At 39.0% G+C, this 21,576-nt stretch overlaps 2 non-coding genes across 2 annotated transcripts; both read left to right on the top strand.

Moving 5' to 3' along the window:
• The first annotated feature begins 7,223 nt into the window (after positions 1–7,223).
• Positions 7,224–7,296, top strand: TRNAA-AGC (transfer RNA alanine (anticodon AGC)). Its single transcript has one exon. It is a non-coding gene; the product is annotated as a tRNA-Ala (tRNA).
• Positions 7,297–12,455: 5,159 nt separating this feature from the next.
• On the top strand, positions 12,456–12,527 carry TRNAA-UGC (transfer RNA alanine (anticodon UGC)). Its single transcript has one exon. It is a non-coding gene; the product is annotated as a tRNA-Ala (tRNA).
• The last annotated feature ends 9,049 nt before the right edge of the window (positions 12,528–21,576 follow it).

Genomic DNA, 21,576 nt, shown 5'->3' with positions numbered 1-21,576 from the left:
AGTATACCTGGAGAGGGTTCCGGGGGTCAACGCCCCCGCGACCCGGTCTGTGACAGGCCTCATGGTGGATCAGTGCCTGATCAACCAGGCTTTTATTGCTGGCCGCACGCAACCCGACGTACGAACCACAGCCCGGCTGGTCAGGTACTGTCTTTAGGTGCTTGTCCAAAGCCTTCTTGAAGACAGCCAGGGGTCTATTGGTAATCCCCCCTATGTATGCTGGGTGGCAGTTGAACAGTCTTGGGCCCCTAACACTTATTGAGTAGTCTCTTATCGTGCTAGTGGCACCCCTGCTTTTCATTGGGGGGGATGTTGCATCGTCTGCCAAGTCTTTTGCTTTCATAGGGAGTGATTTTCGTGTGCAAGTTTGGTACTAATCCCTCTAGGACTTTACAAGTGTATATAATGATGTATCTCTCCCCTCTACGTTCTAGGGAGTACAGGTTGAGGAACTTCAAGCATTCCCAGTAACTAAGGTGTTTTATTGCAGTTATGTGCGCCCTGAAGGTTCTCTGTACATTTTCTAGGTCAGCAATTTCACCTGCCTTGAAAGGCGCTGTTAGTGTGCAGCAATATCCCAGCCTAGATAGAACAGGCAACCTGAAGAGTGTCATCATGGGCTTGGCATCCCTAGTTTTGAAGGTTCTCAATATCCATCCTGTCATTTTTATAGCAGATGCGGTTGGTACAATGTTATGGTCTTTGAAGGTGAGATCTTCTGACATTATCACTCCCAGGTCTTTTACGTTAGTTTTTCGTTCAATTGTATGGTTGGAATTTGTTTTATACTCCGCTATAGTTTTAATTTCCTCACGTTTTTCATATCGGAATAATTGAAATTTCTCATCCTTGAACTTCATATTGTTTTCTGCGGCCCATTTAAAGATTTGGTTAATGTCCGCCTGGAGTCTTGCTGTGTCTTCAATGGAGGACACTGTCATGCAAATTCGGGGGTCATCTGCAAAAGAAGACACGGCGGTGTGGCTTATATCTCTGTCTATGTCAGATATAAGTATGAGGAACAAGATAGGAGTGAGTACTGTACCTTGTGGAACAGCTTTTCACCGTAGCCGCCTCAGATTTTACTCTGTTGACTACTACTATTTGTATTCTATTTGTTAGGAAATTATAGATCCATCTGCCAACTTTTCCTATTATTTCTTTATCACGCATTTTGTGCGCTAGTACACCAAGGTTACACTTATCAAAGGCTTTTGAAAAGTCTGTGTATATTAAATCTGCATTCTGTTTGTCTTCTAGAGCATCCAGGAACTTGTCATAGTGGTCCAGTAGTTGGGACAGACAGGAGCGACCTGCTCTAAACCCATGTTGCCCTGGGTTGTGTAACTGATGGGTATCTAGATGAGTGGCGATCTTGCTTCTTAGAACCCTTTCAAAGATTTTTTATGATATGGGACGCTAGTGCTGTCGGTCTGTAGTTCTCTGTTATTGCTTTACTGCCCCCTTTGTGGAGTGGGCAAGTTAGAGGTAACTTCGCTGATAATCATCCAGGCTCGCTGTACTTATCCCAGTTTGATTCAGTGGAGGTAACTACAATAGTTATGTCGATGAAAAAAATAAAGCAGGATACAAAACACATATAACACCACCAATATACAACAAAACTGTTCATGTTCTATACCAAACTATTGCGGTATTGTTCAACAGATCAACAGAAACCAAAAGTTTCCCCTAATATATTCAAACTAGATAGAGTTACACCTAACTATAAAAGTGGGGACCCAACAAAGTCAATAATTACAGGCCAATTTGTAACTAACAGTTAATAAACAAATGAAAAATAATGCATAAACAGATATATGAATTCACAGCCAAACACAATATCCTGAACCTTGTCAGTTTGGCTTCAGGCTGGGATGAAGCCCTAACGATGCTCGGCTCAGTCTTGAGCTGAATCTTGAGCCGAGGCGAATTGGCCTCTTTGTCGTTCTACAAAAGCTCTGCGACATTATGGACTCAGAGGGCATTCTCTCTTATACGCGAAATCTTACCTTAGCAACATGTGACCATTAATGACTACTTTTGCAACCCGCTCAACGTAGGGATGCCCAAGGAAAGTGTTCGAGGGCTCTACTACTTCTCATCTACATCAGTGACCCTTCTTAATGCTTCACAGGAACATATATCTTTTCTGTTTGCAGTTGACAGAACTTTTGCCATCTCAAATGCAGATCCATCTACACTCACAACACAATTAATGTCAGACCTGCAAAGATATCTACTTACATCACAGCTAACAAACTCCTATTCAATATTCATAACACCTGCATAATGCTCGGGAACAATGATAAACATATTTATTTGAACATAAAGATATATACTACACCAGACGAAGGACAGAATGAGGGAAAATTCTTGAGTATACACTTTGAGATCATACTAAAATTCAACACTCACTTCCATAACATATCTGAGAAAATTTCCAAAACAGTGAACATTCTTTCCAAAAATACGCTATTATGTACTTCAAACGTCCATGCTCACTCTGTTACCCTAATCTGTCTCTCACTTACAGTATGTGTTTATGGGAATCAAACAACAGCAAAGAACCCGTTGTTACTCAGCAAAGATCTGCTCGTAGAATAATCACTCATTCAGGTTCCCTGCAGCACACTCCACGCTATTAAAAAATTATTTATTTAGCACAGAAAATAGTCAAACTACTGTGCACGCTATGTATGCATGACATATTAACCCAGAGCTTAAGCTGTTCATGGAAGCAACAACAGAATACACAGATGCAATACAAGGAAAAAATGCTTATTTGATACACCACCTGTACGGCTTATCCTGTTTAGCAATTTCATGCAAATAAAAGGCCCCATAATTTGGCATTCTCCCTGAAACTGCCGAAAGTTCCCTATCATTTCAACTGTTTTAATAACAATGTTAAAAACGCCTATTAAATTTTACTTAAAAATTTATATCAAGAGACGTAACTGATTGTAAATTCTCAGGTATTATATCACTTATTCTGCCACATAATCATGCATTATATCACTTATTCTACCACTCATACATTATATCACTTGTTCTACCACTTAATCATACATTATATCACTTATTCTGTCAATCATACGTTATATCACATTCTGCCACTCAGTCATACATTATATCATATTCTGCCATTCAATCCCATCCACTGTAACTTTTATTTATGTTTCTAAAAAATAATGATGTTCATATTCATACTCCTACTCAAACTTAATCACTATGGACCCCAGGACAATTACATATATTTCCCGTCCTTAACTATGTCCACCGACGTGGCATCCTGGGCTCTCGTCTATTTTTCTCATCTATATCAAGATACAACCAGATCAATACCAGATTCTCTCAAACACACCAGCAGATAATAAACTTAAATAGATCCACACATGGATGATTACCAACAGACTCAACCTTGAAAAAACAAGGAAAGAAAAGCATTATTTATATCTTTTGGGAATAAACACTATCCAGAGTTAGATTTTAGAATCAATGATACTCAACACAGAGAGAAGAGAAAAATCCTAGATCTAGTAGGAGACATTTAACTGAAATTTAATACCCATATTCAACATATATCAATAAAAGTCTCTGTAGGCGGTAAGGATACTCTCCGAAATTCACTGTTATAATATGTTCCACAACCCCCTTATCCACCCATACATAACATATGGGATGTGTGACTAGGGATCGATATCGGTAACTCAACTTGCACCAACTGTAACAACAAAAGGCTGCACTCAGAACAATCACAAATTCTACCGAAGGTCAACATACTATGTCATTATTCAAATCCCCAAACCTACTAAATATGAATAAAATTCATACATACTTAAAGTACCTACTTACAGTATCTTCATACTCGCAGTACCTACTTACAGTATCTTCATTCTGACTGTACCTACTTACTGTTCATAATTTTATACTACAACGCTGACGCTGAGGTCAGGCAGTTCCTAAAAATTGTAGCATAACACATAGTCATCGCACTAAAAACAAATACCCGTTGCTATCCCTCGTGTTCGATTGAACATCTACAAATATTCTATGCAAATAAAAGGACCGAAGATGTGGAATAATTTAATAGACTAACTTAAGTTTAGTTGTGCCGCCTGAGCGGCTTGTTTATGTTCATCCTGTAAGGGGTAGTCCAAAATTCAGGATAAGTCATAATAATATAATATAATAATAATGATGTCTTTATTTCTACAAGTACATGTACAATGTATACAGGCCTAGCAGACATCAGTGACATACTAGTATATAAAAAGCCGCTTGTTATGCTGAGCATTTCAGGCATTAGGTTCGTTTTGTCCCAGGATGCGACCCACACCAGTCGACTAACACCCTAGGTACTCAGTTTATACTGATGGGTGAACAGGGACAGCAGATATCTTATGGAAACACGTCCCTAATGCTTTCTAGCCGCACCGGAGATTCGATCTCCGGACCTCAGTGTGCTACCGATATAGCCACGGGTCTTTGTCAGACCACTGAGTATTGTTACGTTATTAGGAAGGAATATTAGTTGATTTGTATTTTACAGCTACTTCATATAAAGGTTGTACGTACATAATACAGTAAGGAATGCAGTCTCAAAAAAATCTGTTTCTTATTACCACTAAAAATAAATAAAAAAATGGTCATACCTGGGATGTTATCTCTATAAAAACAGTTTGGTCATCTATTCGATGTAAAACGTGGATACAGCTTCAAAATTTCAGATATCTTATCATTAACAAACAGGTGTTTTGCCATATCCTGTAAAGTTTGCATGGAGGTGTCTCTGATACGTTAGATGTAGTGTTCCAGTGTATGGCTCTGTCTTTATCCACACACTTTACATTCTGTCACTGATATCTCCATACAAACCGCACTGCCAGAGATATTTTCTCCATAGATATGTCTGACTTGACATATTTCAAGGCAGGTGAAATTGCTGACCTAGAAAATGTACAGGGAACCTTCACGGCACGCATAACTGCGATAAACCACCTCAATTACTGGGAACGCTTGAAGTTCCTAAACCTGTACTCCCTAGAACGCAGGAGGGAGCGATACATGGTTATATACACCTGGAAAATCCTAGAAGGACTAGTACCAAACTTGCACACGGAAATCACTCCTTAAGAAAGCAAAAGACTCGGCAGACAGTGCAACATCTCCCCATTGAAAAACAGGGGCGCCACTAGCACGATAAGAGACAACACAATAAGTGTCAGGGGCCCAAGACTGTTCAACTGCCTCACAGCATACATCAGGGGGATTACCAATAGACCCCTGGCTGTCTTCAAGCAGGCAATGAACAGGCACCTTAAGTCAGTACCTGACCAGCCGGGCTGTGGTTCGTATGTTGGATTACGTGTGGCCAGCAGTAACAACTTGGTTGATCAGGACCTGATCCACCATGAGGCCTGGTCACAGACCGGGCCGCGGGGGCGTTGACCCCCGGAACTCTCTCCAGGTATACTCCAGGTATTTCATTATGAAGGATAATGGTTCTGCTAGTTCCTGTATGTACAGTCCTGCTTTCTTCAAGCTTGTTTGGTAGTTCTTTTCTGACAATGTTTCGTAAATATCTGTTTGAAAACCCCAAGTTATACTCAACATTCTATTTATTTAATGCTTGTTTAGCTAATTCATTAACTTTCTCATGCTCCTTGAGGCTTATGTGAAAGGGAATTCACAAAAGTTTAATTTTTATCCCTTTCTTAATTTATTATTATTTTTTTTATTAACACATCAGCCGTCTCCCACCAAGGCAGGGTGGGCCGAAAATGAAAAACTTTCATCGTCACTCACTCCATCACTGTCTTGCCAGAGGCGCGCTTACACTACAGTTACAAAACTGCAACATTAACACCCTGACTTCAGAGTGCAGACACTGTACTTCCCATCTCCAGGACTCAACTCCGGTCTGCCGGTTTCCCTGAATCCCTTATAAATGTTACCTTGCTCACACTCCAACAGCACGTCAAGTCCTAAAAACCATCTATCTCCATTCCCTCCTAACACGCTCACGCATGCTTGCTAGAAATCCAAGCCCCTCGCACATAAAACCTCCTTTACCCCCTCTCTCCAACTTTTCCTAGTACCTAGCTTCATATACAAGCATGCTACAGAAGGTCTCAGGCTATTAAAGCAAGTAAATGGTCAGTTAGAATTGCATCGTGTGGGGCCGTAGTTTCTACAAACTTGAAAGCAACAAGTATGGCAAACAGGTCAGTTTGTATGGTGGAAGTTGCAGCATTATTACTCAATACGCACGTAATGTAACCAAATAATTTACCCTATCTCTTTCTGTGAATACCCTTTACTATTTTGTATTGGCTTTCCATTATTAGCACTACTGGTTCACTATACTTTACTAAGCTTTGTTATTTAAAATAACCATTATGCAGTGCTTAAATTATTGTAATAAATGTTATCTAGTATAAAAAGTGTATCTGAGAACGCATTTAAAAATGGCTGGAATATAACTCCAGCTCATTCTTATTGTCATGTCTGTGTGTCCGTTATACTCATTAGAATTAATTTTTTATCCCATGTTTCTGTTAAATATGTTTATATGCGTATATACATAGAGTTTAATCTTTTTGTTTCTGCAAGTACATAGTCAATTAGTCTTAGTTTTTGCTTGCCTGAAATGTGTACATAACCTTGGGCTTTCCGTGTGTGGTCTAGTGCCGTCCAATCATGTAAACAATGTGTACTGTATCTTGTGATTTTTTACATTTTTTTTTAGATTTTTGCCACCGAAGTGGCTAGTTTATTGTGCACCCTATGTCCATCCGTATCTTGAGAAAATAAAAAAAAATACTAACATTTTATTTCCTACAGGAAATGCAGGAGATGCAACTTTCCCCCGATGAAAACCAGGGGCGCCATGATTACATTGAGAGACAACACAGAAAGTGTCAAGGGCCCAAGATTGTTCAACCGCCTCCCAGCATACATAAATGGGATTACCAATAGACCCCTGGCTGTCTTTAAGAAGGCACTGGACAGGCACCTAAAGTTAGTACCTGACCAACCGGGTTGTGGTTTGTACGTCAGGTTGCGTGTGGCCAGCAGTAACAGCCTGGTTGATCAGACCCTGGTCCACCATTGGGCCTGGTCTCAGACCGAGCCGCGGGGGACGTTGACCCCCGAAACCCTCTCCAGATAAACATCAAAAGTCTTTTAAATATAATAACTAGATAGCACTTACGCACGGGGGTGTAGCTCAAATGGTAGAGCGCTCGCTTAGCATGTGAGAGGTACGGGGATCGATACCCCGCATCTCCAGTCTGTTTTATACAGTAAATTCCTCGATGACTCGGTAGTTTATTGGCCTCAAAGCCTGTCCACTGCACATAAGGATTAATAAGGCTTCCTGTAACTTGTTCACCAACAACCAATACTATTTTGATCCCTCAATTAGGATAAAAATAAAATACCACTTAGAGATATACTTGCATACCTCTCTCTAGATATTGTGCAACCTTTCTTGATGAGGAGTAAAAACTTTAAGATATTTTTCATTTGAATTTTGAAAATAATTTCAAAATTTGGGTTATAGCAACCTAAAGCCAATCAGTGATCTTTATTTATTTATTATTATCATGGAAAAGTGCTAAACCCATAAGGGTCATACAGCACCTGGGGAATGGTAGGGGTGGAGGTTAATAGGTTTTATCCGAGTAATGGGAGAACAGCTATAATCCCATGGATCAAAAGCCCTTCACTAGCATCAAGGAAACCCTATGGGAACACTTGTTTGATTGGTAGAGCCCATCGACTATACATGGATCATTAAAGCTGAGTGTAACCTCCGTTCGCAAGTCAAGAATACTTTATCACTAATATAGGGATTATAGTAACTGTGTGTATATACTCTGAGAAACACATCTCTTGGCGTAAGTAGCCTTAAAAATTAGTATTTCACATTACCATCAATCCTTTCAAGTTTTATATGAAATATATAATGCACATCCACACTTTATTTGACGTTTGTGTGTTTAATGTTCAATTATTTATATTTACTATTATGACTGATATATACCAGACTACGAAAGATATCACAATAAACATGAAATTGCAAATATGAAAAAAAAAAACAGGAAATAAAACCTGAGCGCTTTCATGAGCTTAAACACATATCTTCAGAGGAATAGGAAGATATGTGAGTAAGCACATGAAAGCTCTCAGGTTTTATTTCATTTTTCACTGGTATTTTTTCGTAACAGACTATATCAATCATTGTCTATGACTTAGGTAATGTCCACGTCCTTTGATGTAATAACTCATAATTTTCTCTATCATTTTTATAATATTGTGTGATAGGTCTGACACTCCATAAGCTGTGGAGGATGCTTGAGGCCACCTTTCGCTATTTGCATAATAAACGGAGGGTATAGCTATGGTTTGGAAAACTGTTGGTGTAGCCTTCAGTCCCCCCAAACTCGTTCAAAGATTTCCGTTGGTGATTTTGCCGTCACTGAAGAAGGATATAAGTGGCTGCACTGTGTCCATTAACATGCGATCACCTTATAATGTCATTTTCGGCCTTTAAATTTCTGAACATTCGCATGTGTCCGCAGCATATATCCACTGTGTGATTCTGTCATTTTTACTACATTGTTAAACTTAGCTTCTCAGAAGAAGGGTTGACACTGAACTTTGTTCAATGTAGTTTCTGTATACTGTGTTCTGCTTTAGGAACATAGCCACTATGGAACTATGTATGACTTAATATTTTCATGCATGTGTAATCTCTGTAATTAGTATTTTATAACATGTAAACCACACAATATCCAAATCCTGTAAACCCCACATTGTAACCCTTATAGAGAGTAAACTTGATTTGATTTGATTTGATTTGTATGGTCAAACTGTGCTTTTAAGTAGAGCACATTGAATGTTCTTTAATACATTTCAACTGATTTATATGTTTAGTAGTTAGGGTTAAGTTACATTCATTATAACAGGTTAGGTGAGGTTTCTAAGTTATGTTTTATGTAAAACTAAAAAAATAAAGAAAAAATTAAGTTTTTAGGATAGAGAGAGAGAGAGAGAGAGAGAGAGAGAGAGAGAGAGAGAGAGAGAGAGAGAGAGAGAGAGAGAGAGAGAGAGAGAGAGAGAGAGAGAGAGAGAGAGAGAGAATTCGGTTCTGTTCTTCACAAAAATCAGCAGCTAGACCAGTATCACTCCTGTTAATCACTGGCAAGATTCTTAAGGCAAACTCGACTACCACTTGATTTTTTGTAACTGTCAATATGGCTTCAGAAAAGCCACTCAGCTGTTAAGTCTCTCCACTATATGACATTAGTCACTGAATGAATCCAAGAACAGCTGTATATTAGTACTGGACATAGTTGGGGCTTTCGACAGAGTATGGCACCAGGGACTCTTGGCAAAACTGCAAACACCAGGAGTCGCTGGCTCTGCGCCATGCTTCCATAGTGATTACCTTCAAGGTAGATCTCTAAGAGCAGTTCTCAATGGAACAGTCAGCAAGACACTATTATTGCCAGTGCTCCACAGGGAAGTGTACTTGAGCCATTGTTATGAATGCCTACTTCAATGACCTTCTTCAACTCATCCCAGAATCACATGCATATGCTGACGGCTGTACTCTGACATTTACTTATACAAGGGAGGAAATGCCAGCTGCTCTCAATTACATCAATCACCAGTTTACAGCTATATCAGCCTGGGAAAAACGGTGGCAGGTTACATTTGCCTCTGAGAAAACAAATGATGTTGGTCTCCAGGTACCATGATGTTAATGCTAGAGCAGTGGTAAGAATGAATGGGAGAGTGTCAGAATCCGGGGATGAGGATGATATTCTTGTAGTGAAATTTGATTCCATACTGACTGTTAAGAACCACGTGGTAAATCTCGCAAACAAGGCGATCAAAAAGCTTTGACGTACATCGCATCGACAGTAGAGGCTGCAAAATTCTGTATAAGGCACCAGTGCGCTGATACCTTGAGTGTGTTCCATTTTCTTGGATTGCCTGCCCCCATCTCACTTGCGACTTCTTGACAGAATAGAGAAAAGAGCAAGACGACTCATCTCTCGTCTGGACCCAACCTGGACAAATTTGTCATTTCAGCAGAGTACGACTCTTGAAATCGTAATAACACGGCTGCAAACACCGGAAGGATGTGGGTGGCCTTACCGTTATGTACAAGGCCAATGATGTTAAGGTTTATATAACACTTGGCTCCACTTCGTGGTCAGCGAGAAGAGAGCTTTTACACAACAAGACGGACAACGAACAGCAACTACACTCTGGTTGTACCCTTATTAAAAACATCACTTCATCTAAGATCATTCATTCATGTTATTTCATCGATGTTATTATGTTGTTCGCACAACATAATAACATCGATGAAATAAAATCAGTTAACCAAATGAAATCACTGGCCCACAGATAGCTCCAACTACATCCTATTGCCTATCTGTCTCATAATGAAAAAGCTTTCAAATGAGCTAAGATAAGTAACAGCTCTTAGCTTGTAATTAAAGGTAGGAACTCATAACCTAACCCTGTAAAAGCCCTTATGTAAGAGATAGTAGTGACAGATAGAGAAATACAGAGAGAGAGAGAGAGAGAGAGAGAGAGAGAGAGAGAGAGACGAGGATGGGATATTCAAACGATTTCTAGAACACTCAATACCAGTACTTAACCTTGAGCTAAAACAATTCCTGGAGAGCTACAAGAGATCACATAAACATAACACTAGAAATAATTGCCTCTTTAATATTCAATGCACACAACTCAAGGCTAAATAAAACTTTTTCCCAGTATCTTAAGAGTTAATAGGTTAATATCTTTATTGTGCACCCCATACCCATCCTAATGGATCCAGGAACTGGACCCCAAAGTTTTGAGAGCTGAACAAGTTACAAAGGTAATGAACTCCAGGTAGATCTGGTCACAATCATGATAAGTTACAAAGGTAATGAATCATCTACACTTCTATACATGATTACAATCATGGTCAAATTACACACACACACACACACACACACGTGGTGATGCTTTATTTACAGTGAGCAAAGTGAGGGTACTTTTCCAGAATGGTTTGTAATATACTTTGCCATTTCTTGAACATTTCTGTGTGAGTTGTCTCTAAATTCATTAATTTTATTTCACTCCAGTACATAATGACGCTGGGTGTGACAATAGTCCATCTGGCAAAGTTTACGTTTCGTTTGGTCTACATCTGGTGGTGGTAATTTAACCTGCCAAAGATACTTGTAAAAGGACCCCAATGGAAATAACTCACTCTGACTTTTTTGGGTTATCCTAGGGTCTCTACACATATGCTGCTATGTATGATAATCTATGTAACCGTATTTGTGTATACCTGAATAAACTTACTAACCCAGCCGGAGCCGGGCGGTAGTGACATCCAAGAGTCTCCTTATTTTGTTGAATGCACCATAGACATGTGGCTCCTCCTGCATGATAGAATGATGATGGATGGACTGACTGGTGTCAGTCTTCTTGTTCTCAGACTGCTAACTGACAAGCCAAGATTGTAATCTACTCCCTCTTTGAGAGAGTATAACTTAGCAAATTCATCAGTTCTATCATGCATCTGAAGACCAATGTAAGATGGAATCCACAGCATGTGCACACTGACTCCACTGTCCACAATCTTACCATACCTGTATCTGGCTTCTGACACAAGCGTGCCACAATTTATACTTAATGAGCTGAGAGCATTATCTTAAGATCATTGTCAAAATTCATCTCATGAACTTGATGTTATATTTAATATATATAATGATAATATTTTTTGTTATGTATATTTTACATTGTTAACTCATTCAGTTGCTACCCCCCCCCCCAGTGGAAATAAATCCGAGTGCTCAACTTATTAGGTTACCCTAGGTTAAGTCCACATAATGTACTCTGCCCGAAATGCACCACAGGCTAGTGGCTTTGTTTCGTCCTTAACAATGTTTTATTACATGTAACCTACATTTTGTATACTGAAGAAAGAAATAATGTTTGTTTATGTGCCCAAAACATGTGCTGTCAAGAACGTTATAAAAAATTATATGAATCCAAAGCCTAAATAAAATTTACATTTTAATTTGCATCATTATTAGATACAGTATTTGTTTATGCTAAATTGTTCCATAAAACTTGCATTACATGTTATTATTATTATTATTATGCAAATAGCTGTACTATTATTAGTAGTGTGTAAGTACTGGGGATTGTAAGTACGTATGTATGTGAAATTGCTAGTCTTAGTCTGCTCGCAGCTCTTGATATAATAAAGGTCTTTCTTTAGAATGTATAAAATGTTGTAATCCCAAAGGTAAATAACAATCATGTGATTCTTGTAAATAAAAGTTGAACTTTTACTCAATTATTGTAATGTAATTTGTTTCAATGGAAATTTATATAAGAAATGCACTGGAAAAAAACCCGTATAAGGGGGTGTAGCTCAGTGGTAGAGCGTTCGCTTTGCATGTGAAAGGCCCCGGGTTCGATCCCCGGCACCTCCAGTGTTGCAAGATTAACTGGTGGATGTTATTTTTAATTATATATGACCACAGAATAGATAAAATCCGCATTGTACTCATACGTTACTAAAGCACCAGATCATGTTAACTGCATAGGATGTATTATAATAATTGATATACATAGTGATATTCATGATTACATCCTAGGATATCCCTTCAGTTCCTCATAATGATTTCTTTCCTTTAGGTCCATATATTGTGTATCATTTAGACGTGTGTGTATATCAGTGAAAAATGGCACATCGTTTGACTGTTTCGTTGTGCCCCCTAAGCAGGTAGTTTACTGTACACTCCATGGAAAAGTAAATCACTAACTTTTTTGAGTTATCTTAGGTAATTTACACATATGTTACTAGCTATGTGTACCTGTACCTAAATGAACTTTCTTATTTACATGCCCATCCTGTGAGTAGTAGCGCTAAAAAACAGCAACAGGATAACAGGACCCCAATGGAAATAAGTGAAGGACCCCAATGGAAATAAGTCACTCTGTCTGACTTTTTTGGGTTATCCTAGGTTCTCTACACATATGCTGCTATGTATGATAATTCTATGTAACTGTATTTGTGTATACCTGAATAAACTTACTTAATCGATCTTTGTCAAACCCCGCTGAGCATTGTTACATCACCGGAAATAAACATTAGTTCATATATTACAATTACCCCATATAGTTAATGTACACAATAAAGTATGGAATACAGTATGAAAATAGTTTATTCATCTAGTCGATGCAAATTGTGGATACAACCTCAAGATTTCATATATTTTATCATTAACAATGAGGTGTTTTGCCATATCCTGTAAGGTTTGGCCCCTCAAGGAAGGCTCCTTGACGCTGGTGAGGGGCTCTTGATTCAGAGAATTGGATCTGTGCTCCAGTTTCCTGAATTAAGCCTGAATACCTTCCACATCCCCCCCACAGGCGCTGTATAATCCTACGGGTTTAGCGCTTCCCCTTGATTATAATAATAATAATAATAATGTAAGGTTTGAATGCAAGTATCTGTTGACATCTTTCTATTATCCTGGGTTAAATCTATATTACGTATTATACTATATATATGTACCAGTAACATGTGTACCTTCAAGACCATTTAATTTTTTTTGTATGCTATGTATGAAATACCTAAATAAAGCTTATTTATTCTTAATATCATATAGCAGCCTGTATTTAAGCATTGTATATGTTTTTGCATGAGTGTCCTCCACTACAGACACAGCAAGACTCCAGGCGGACATCAACCAAATCTTTAAGTGGGCCGCAGAAAAACAGTATGAAGTTCAGTTGTGAGAAATTTCAATTACTCCGATATGGAAAACGTGAGGAAATAAAAACTACAGTGGAGTATAAAACAAATTCCAACCAAAGAATAGAGCGAAAAACTAACGCAAAAGACCTGGGAGTGATCATGTCAGTGGATCGCACCTTCAAAGACCACAACATTGTTTCAATCGCATCTGCTAGAAAAATGACAGGATGAATAATGAGAACCTTCAAAACTAAGCCCATGATTACATTCTTCAGGTCACTTGTTCTATCTAGGCTGGAATATTGCTGCACACTAACAGCACCTTTAAATGCAGGTGAAACTGCTGACCTAGAAAATGTACAGAGAACCTTCACGGCGCACATAACTGCGATAAAACACTCAATTACTGGAAACGCTTGAAGTTCTTCACCTGTGCTCCCTAGAACGCAGGCGGGAGAAATACATTATATACACTTGTAAAGTCCTAGAGGGATTAGTACCAAACTTGCACACGAAAATCGCTCCCTATGAAAGCAAAAAACTCGGCAGACGATGCAGCATCCCTCCAGTGAAAAACCGGGGTTCCACTAGCACGATAAGAGACAACACAATAAGTGTCAGGGGCCCCAAGACTGTTCAACTGTCTCCCAGCATACATAAGGGGGATTACCAATAGACCCCTGGGTGTCTTCATGAAGGCACTGGACAGGCACCTAAAGTCAGTACCTGACCAGCCGGGCTGTGGATTGTACTTCGGGTTGCGTGCGGCCAGCAGTAACAGCCTGGTTGATCAGGCCCTGATCCTCAATGAGGCCTGATCACAGACCGGGCCTTAGGGGCGTTGACCCTCCGAAACCCTCTCCAGTTATATTCTATATAATGAAAATGGTTATACGGAAATAATACTATAACGACTAAGCCTGTGATACCCTGTAATTTATTAAAATTGATAATGTATATGTCCGCCTACAATAAGTTATGAAATGTACAATCTAACAGTATTCTTATAAGAATACAGTCCCAAAACAATCTTTGTTCATTATTCAAAGATTCCCTTTTGCCAATTACAGGTCCGGTCAATAATAAGAACATGTAGGTATATCTACTGTTAATTTATCACATTTAAAACACCTTTTATATTATAAATTTATTTACTAATAAAGAGGGACATGATTCACTAGTAAAAAGTTCACCATTGCACATTAGCTGCTCTGTTATACTCTGATGCAAATTATTAACTGGGTTATTTCAAGTAAAATATGGGATGCAATATTAGCATTTGACAAGCTGAAAAATTGCATATTGCCTACGTGTGGTGTAGCGTAGTATTTGCAACAGAAAAAGCCACTCCTGTTTTTCTGTGCAGGTTCACCTGCCAGGTGCCCCTTAAGTTTAGCCTTGAAGTGTTGGAGAGAAGTAGTCAGTCTCTGGTACCACTTGGTATTAAAGATGACTTTCTGGATTTTGAACAACTTGTAGAGACGATCAGGTTTGGTTTGGTGATTGGTGGGAAGTAAGTTTTTATTTAGGCTTTGAGTACAAAACATACCAGTTTTTTTTCCGTGGTCTTGCAGGCATGCCGATATCATGGACACATGAGAAAGTACATTATGTACATTTAATTTAGGATATCTCAGTAAAGTGAGTCATTTCTACTGTGTAGCCAGTCAGATTAACTTCTCCTCATACCCTACATAATGAACATATTTTTACTAACAAATTAAGTAACGGTGGTGTTGCTCTCGTTGCCAAATGTTACACTTCCTTTTATGTAATTTGCTAAGTTTCAACTAACTTAAACGTAAATATCTAATTATCTAAGTTAAATTAAAATATACTAACACAATAAAGTAATAATTATTTTTTTCGTTATATACAACGTTGAGAAATTGACGCAAGTCAATGTTCCCAGCTACAATCTACCTAATATATACTTTGTAAAGAAATTATTTGATTATTGAGGTTAAATGAGTGCAGTCGCTTCCTTTTGATTATAATAATAATATTATCATATTCATAAGGAAGCGTTAAACCCTTATGGGTTATACAGAACCTGCGGCATCTTAGACAGTTATGTTTGTTAAGTGAAGGGAAGCTCCAATTCCTTTGATAAAAAGTTTTTCACTAACATCAAAGCAGCTTTGCCCATTTGAAGGGAACAAGTCCAATAACGCTAGCAGTGGCGAAAGTACTGTGTGCAGGTTCGAATCCTGCTGTGTACTGAAAGATAATGTTTGTTAAAAGTTCGCAGTTGTTTAAATATATATATATATATATATATATATATATATATATATATATATATATATATATATATATATATAATGTTATGATGAATAGGTAAAACTTTCGATTTTAGCTTCGTTAGGTTCAGAATGATGTTTGCAAAATTACTGCATACACAAATTTTCGCTTGTCTTATTCGGCAAGACGAGCGTTGCTATTTAAGTCAAAATCGCATGAAAACAAAAACTGAGAAGATTAATTGGTTTGTATAATTCGATCCCCTTCTGGGATCCTCTTCAGCAGTTGAAGGGGATCGAAATATACAGACCAATTAGTCTTCTGAGTTTCCGTCTCCACGAGGGTCATTACTGACCACTGACAAGTGTTCATTACACTTTAGTTATTATTATAGAAAAAAAATATGCTAGTGTTAGAATTTTTTTTAATCATACAAAGGTATAAGAAGACGTGTAAGAAATCTGTGTGCTGATTTAGACTATATAAATTACATAGGATGTATTGATATACAAGTGATATTATATGATTACATCCAAGGATATCCCTTCATGTGGTGAATGGTTTTGAAAACCGACTGGGTATGGGCCCCACCCATACCCTGTCCCGCATTTATTGGAAAAAAAGTCTGTATGCAGATTACAGCACAATTTCAATTGTCATTAAAAACTGTAAATGAGTGAGATATTAAAATATTAATTAAAAATGGAAACAATGTTTATTGTATATCACCGTCATCCTTCAAACGAGGTGCCTCGAGGCCCATCAAGGGCTCTCGATCCAGGTTGTTTGAGCTACTTTCTTCTTTGGATCAAACCTGATTGCCCCCCAATCCAGAGCTATGGTTCACCTAGCAGTAACATAATAAATAAGCACCTGAGAGTTATTAGACTGTCGTGGGTCGCATACTGGGGAGAGGAGCAAATGATCCCAATGGAAATAAGCCATAATAACTCTATTGTGTTGTCCTGGATTACTAACTTTCCGGGTTAATAATACAGTACGAACAATCTTTTACGGATTTAGTGCTTCCCCATGATAATAATGGAATAAAGGTTAATGATTGGTTTTTAGGTTACATCATTCTAAAAATATTAATTTTGTCTTACTTTTTTGGGTTATCCTGGATGATTTACAAATATGTTACCAGGTATGATAATTGTACTTATGTGTACTTGTACATAAACTTACACATAAAGTGCGTGTACACCGTGAGATATGTACCTCTAAGTGAGGTAAATTAGACACATGTGCAACTCTTGGGTCATCGACACCATGCCTAACCCTTCTAGGGTAGGGTAGGTGCCTGAGTCCGAGCCTTTAGCTCATAAGACTGTCATTCCCATTTGTTCCCTTGGGGCGGGGATGGCAGACCAGAGAGGTCTAGCTTGTGGCTAGGCCTGGGGACAGTTGGTCCCAAAGATGAGGAGGTACTTGTGCCTCCTCCCATGGGAGACTTAGGTCTCAGACACTCCCTAAAGAGGGAGCCAAGGCCGGGCCACCACTTGGAAAAGGCCCGGGCCGGGAGAATACCGGCTAATCTTTAATAATAATAATAATAACTCTTGGGTATCTTTATTTATTTATTTATTTACTTATTTAATAATTTGAACATACAGAGGTACAAAAAAAATGCAGGTAAGAGCAGCATGCCAAAGCCACTTGTATGCATAGCATTACGGGCTGGCTTAAAATTAACTTAAGATTAACTAAGCAGTGATGTAATCAGTGATAAAACATTATTGTAAACAGATAACAATAAAGCACAAATGAGTATTACAAAGACAGGTCATATGGTTGCATACATTGCTGTACATTCAGTAGAATGGAGTATTCTGTTAGGTAGTGTATTTAAAAAATAACGAGTTAGATCGGGTCTTAGGTTTAACATTTATGTGATATAATTGTGAGAAACATTTAAGATATACAATTTATAAGGTTCAGTCATTCAGTATTTATTTGGTTTTGGGTGAGTAAGTGATCTTTGAGAAGAGACTTGAATTTATAAACAGGTAGTGTTTCTTTTATATTTACAGGTAATGAATTCCAGATTTTAGGGCCTTTTATGTGCATTGAGTTTTTGCATAGCGTGAGATGGACACGAGAAACATCAAAGAGTGATCTGTGTCTTGTGTTATGGTCATGTGTTCTGTTGAGGTTGGCAAGGAGATGTTTGAGGGGAGGGTTAATATCAGAGTTAAGTGTTCTATGTATGTAATAGGTGCAGTAATAAGTATGGATGTTTTGTATGGCGAGTAGGTTTAGTGTTTTGAATATTGGTGGAGTGTGCTGTCTGTAGTGGGAATTTGTTATCATTCTGACTGCAGCCTTTTGTTGGGTAATTAGTGGTCTGAGATGGTTAATTGTTGTTGAGCCCCATGCACAAATTCCATAGGTGAGATAGGGGTAAATAAGAGAGTGATATAGGGCCAGGAGGGCTGACTGTGGAACATAGTACCGTATCTTCGATAGTATGCCTACGGTCTTGGAAATTTTCTTAGAAATTTGTTGTATATGTGTATGAAATTTGAGTCTATTATCAAGGTGGATTCCTAAGAATTTTCCCTCTGTTAGCTTTGTGATAGGTGATCCGTTTATCATTATGTTAAGAGGGACATGTGTAGCTCTGTTACCAAACTGAATGAAGTAGGTTTTGTCAATGTTTAGTGTAAGTTTGTTAGTCCTCATCCAGGTAGATATTTTCTGTAATTCGGTATTTACAGTATTGGCTAGCATGACTGGGCTCGGGTGAGAGAAGACGTATGTAGTGTCATCTGCAAATAGTGTGGGTTTGAGTAATTGCGAAGCATTTGGTAGGTCATTTATGTATAGGAGAAAGAGAAGAGGGCCAAGGACACTTCCCTGTGGGACACCAACTGTAATTGGTTGTGCGGAAGAGTTTTTTTTTTTTTTTTATATTTTTATTTAGAACATAGGACAAATACAATAATGTATAAGAGTATAAATTTAAAAACCACACTAGATATTACAAAACCTCTAGTACACAATCCTGGTACATTTAAAGAACACCATAGATAATGGCCATGTTACAACCATATACATAACCCACAACCATATACATAACCATATACATAACCCACAACCATATACATAACCATATACATAACCCACAACCATATACATAACCCACAACCATATACATAACCTACAAACCCTCCTTTTACAATCATTATTGCCAGTGCAGACACAGCTGACACTTCTACCCCCCCCCCGTATGTACAGTCGCCGTTCTAAATAACATACATTAATTATCCTAATGAATGGTCATACACTGACCTCATCAAAACCTTAATGAGTGTTTACCTAAGAGTTGGCAGTGCATGAACAAGACAACATAAATTTACAGACTAAAACAGTTATGAAACATTACACTCCTATACACATACACTGTAATAAGTAGAAGAATATACACCACCAATATAATATCAAATATTAATGTTAACCATGAATTATAAACTTTCAAAACATTGCATATCGTGAAGTTCACACTCAAAATGCAAGATAATACACCTCATCCTACATGTCGGTACAATACTAGGCTATGTACACATTTTAAAGAACCCAAGATTACAACATGAAAAAGTAATATCCAAATGGTCTATTATGATTTTAGTAAGTTACCAACACTAAACTCCTTATAACATCTATCACGCCACATATAAACTTAACAAAACGTGTCACACATTCCACAAGACTTCATTTTATGAGTAATTCAAGATCTCAGTGCCACACAACGCCACAACCATACACACACAGACGTACGGAACCATTCATAATACATACACGTCACTCCCTAAAACCCGCGCTCTACCCTAAAGTCTCTAACATACCGTTTGGTGCTATCACGGGGGGAGTCCAGCCCCCTGTTGCCTTACCCCACCCGCAGTTGCAGCAACATTTGAACAGTAAGACATCGATACTTTGCCGGAAAACTATTATCCCAACTTCTACCATATACGAGTTTATTTCTGCAATACGTTCTGTAGATACCTGCCGCAATTGCCCTGATCCTACCTGATCCCCCGGTTTCCCGCATACCCCACGAGATATAGAGGAAATCAGCCACCACGTACATTATTGCTCTTCGTACCTCACTTGATACTCCGCTAACTTCCAATGTTAAGGCCCGTAAGGTTGAAATACTTCCCCCACTAAGAAAATCTAAAACCCGCCCCAACCACGAACGAACTTTGTCCAAGGTATCACAAAAGTAGACAGCATGAAAAGCTGTTTCTTCAAGACCGCAACGCAAGCAATCCGCCTCCCTTACCAAACCCATCCTATTTAAGACCGATTTTGATGCTAAAATCCCCATGACAAATCTGTACACCAATTCACGAACCCTTGGTGCCAACTTAAGTTTACAAAATCCTTCCCATATTTCCCCCCAATTATACAGCGGAAAAACAGACAATCCCTGTACAATTTCCCTACGACAACATATGCTGACCATTCGCCCCACCTGGATCCGTTTCGCATTTCTCAACTTTAACAACAAACGCAGCATGTCCTCACACTCTATTAATCCCCTGCCGCTCCACCATTTACGCATTTCGATCATTACCCGACCCACCCGGATGCCCTTCTCACCGCCCGCCCTAAGGAACCGCTGCTTTACATAGAGGGCCTTCACCCGTGGCCCCAAAGCCAAGAGACCTAAACCCCCACGGCGAACATGGGTCATGACAACCTCCCGACTTAACCAAGCCCTCCCGAAACCCCAAACATAACGTAAGACCCTTCTCTGCAGATCCTGAATATCCGTATCTCTTAAAGGGTACACCGCGGCCACACCCCATACTTTACTATAAACAAGTGTATTAACCACTACTGTCCTCTGTTGCAACGAGACATCCCCAGCTCTTAACCCCCGAAGTCGATCTAAAGCCTTGTTAACCACCAATTCAGAGTTTACCCTTCGGCTCTCCCTCTCATCTGCCATGTACACGATGCCACATATTCTAAGTTGCACCACGACTGACCACCCATACCTTTCGCCCAACCTCCCCCCCACCCATGTACCCACCTCCAATAATTTCGATTTTGCCTTGTTAACGCACATGCCTGACTCTGCCCCAAAAAACTCAACAATCCATCCCACGATCTGCAAATCCTCCTCCCCTTTTAACAGAATTGTGGTATCATCTACGTACCCGACCACATGCGCTGCATGGTCACTGCTCAGCGTTCCACGCCTCAAACCACCATCCACCAGCTCATAAAATGGGTTTTGCATACAAGCAAAAAGCAGCTGGGAGAGGGGGCACCCTTGCCTCAAACCCCTTTCCATACGGACCGGCTGACCCAATTTACCGTTTACCTGTATGCGTACCATAGCCGTGGCATACAAGGTATCCACCCATCTTGCAATTCCCTCTCCAAAACCCTGCTTCAATAAAATAAGCCTCAATAAATCCCTATCAACACAGTCATAAGCATTTTGCCAGTCAAGCCCGAGGACACCCCCCCCTTGACATTCCTCCAAAAACTCCCTAATACGTACATGTCCGTCCCTC

The sequence above is a fragment of the Cherax quadricarinatus genome, chromosome 19 (genome assembly GCF_038502225.1).
Source record: "Cherax quadricarinatus isolate ZL_2023a chromosome 19, ASM3850222v1, whole genome shotgun sequence".
Classification (NCBI taxonomy): Eukaryota; Metazoa; Arthropoda; class Malacostraca; order Decapoda; family Parastacidae; genus Cherax; species Cherax quadricarinatus.
This window is presented reverse-complemented; position numbering and strand designations above follow the sequence as displayed.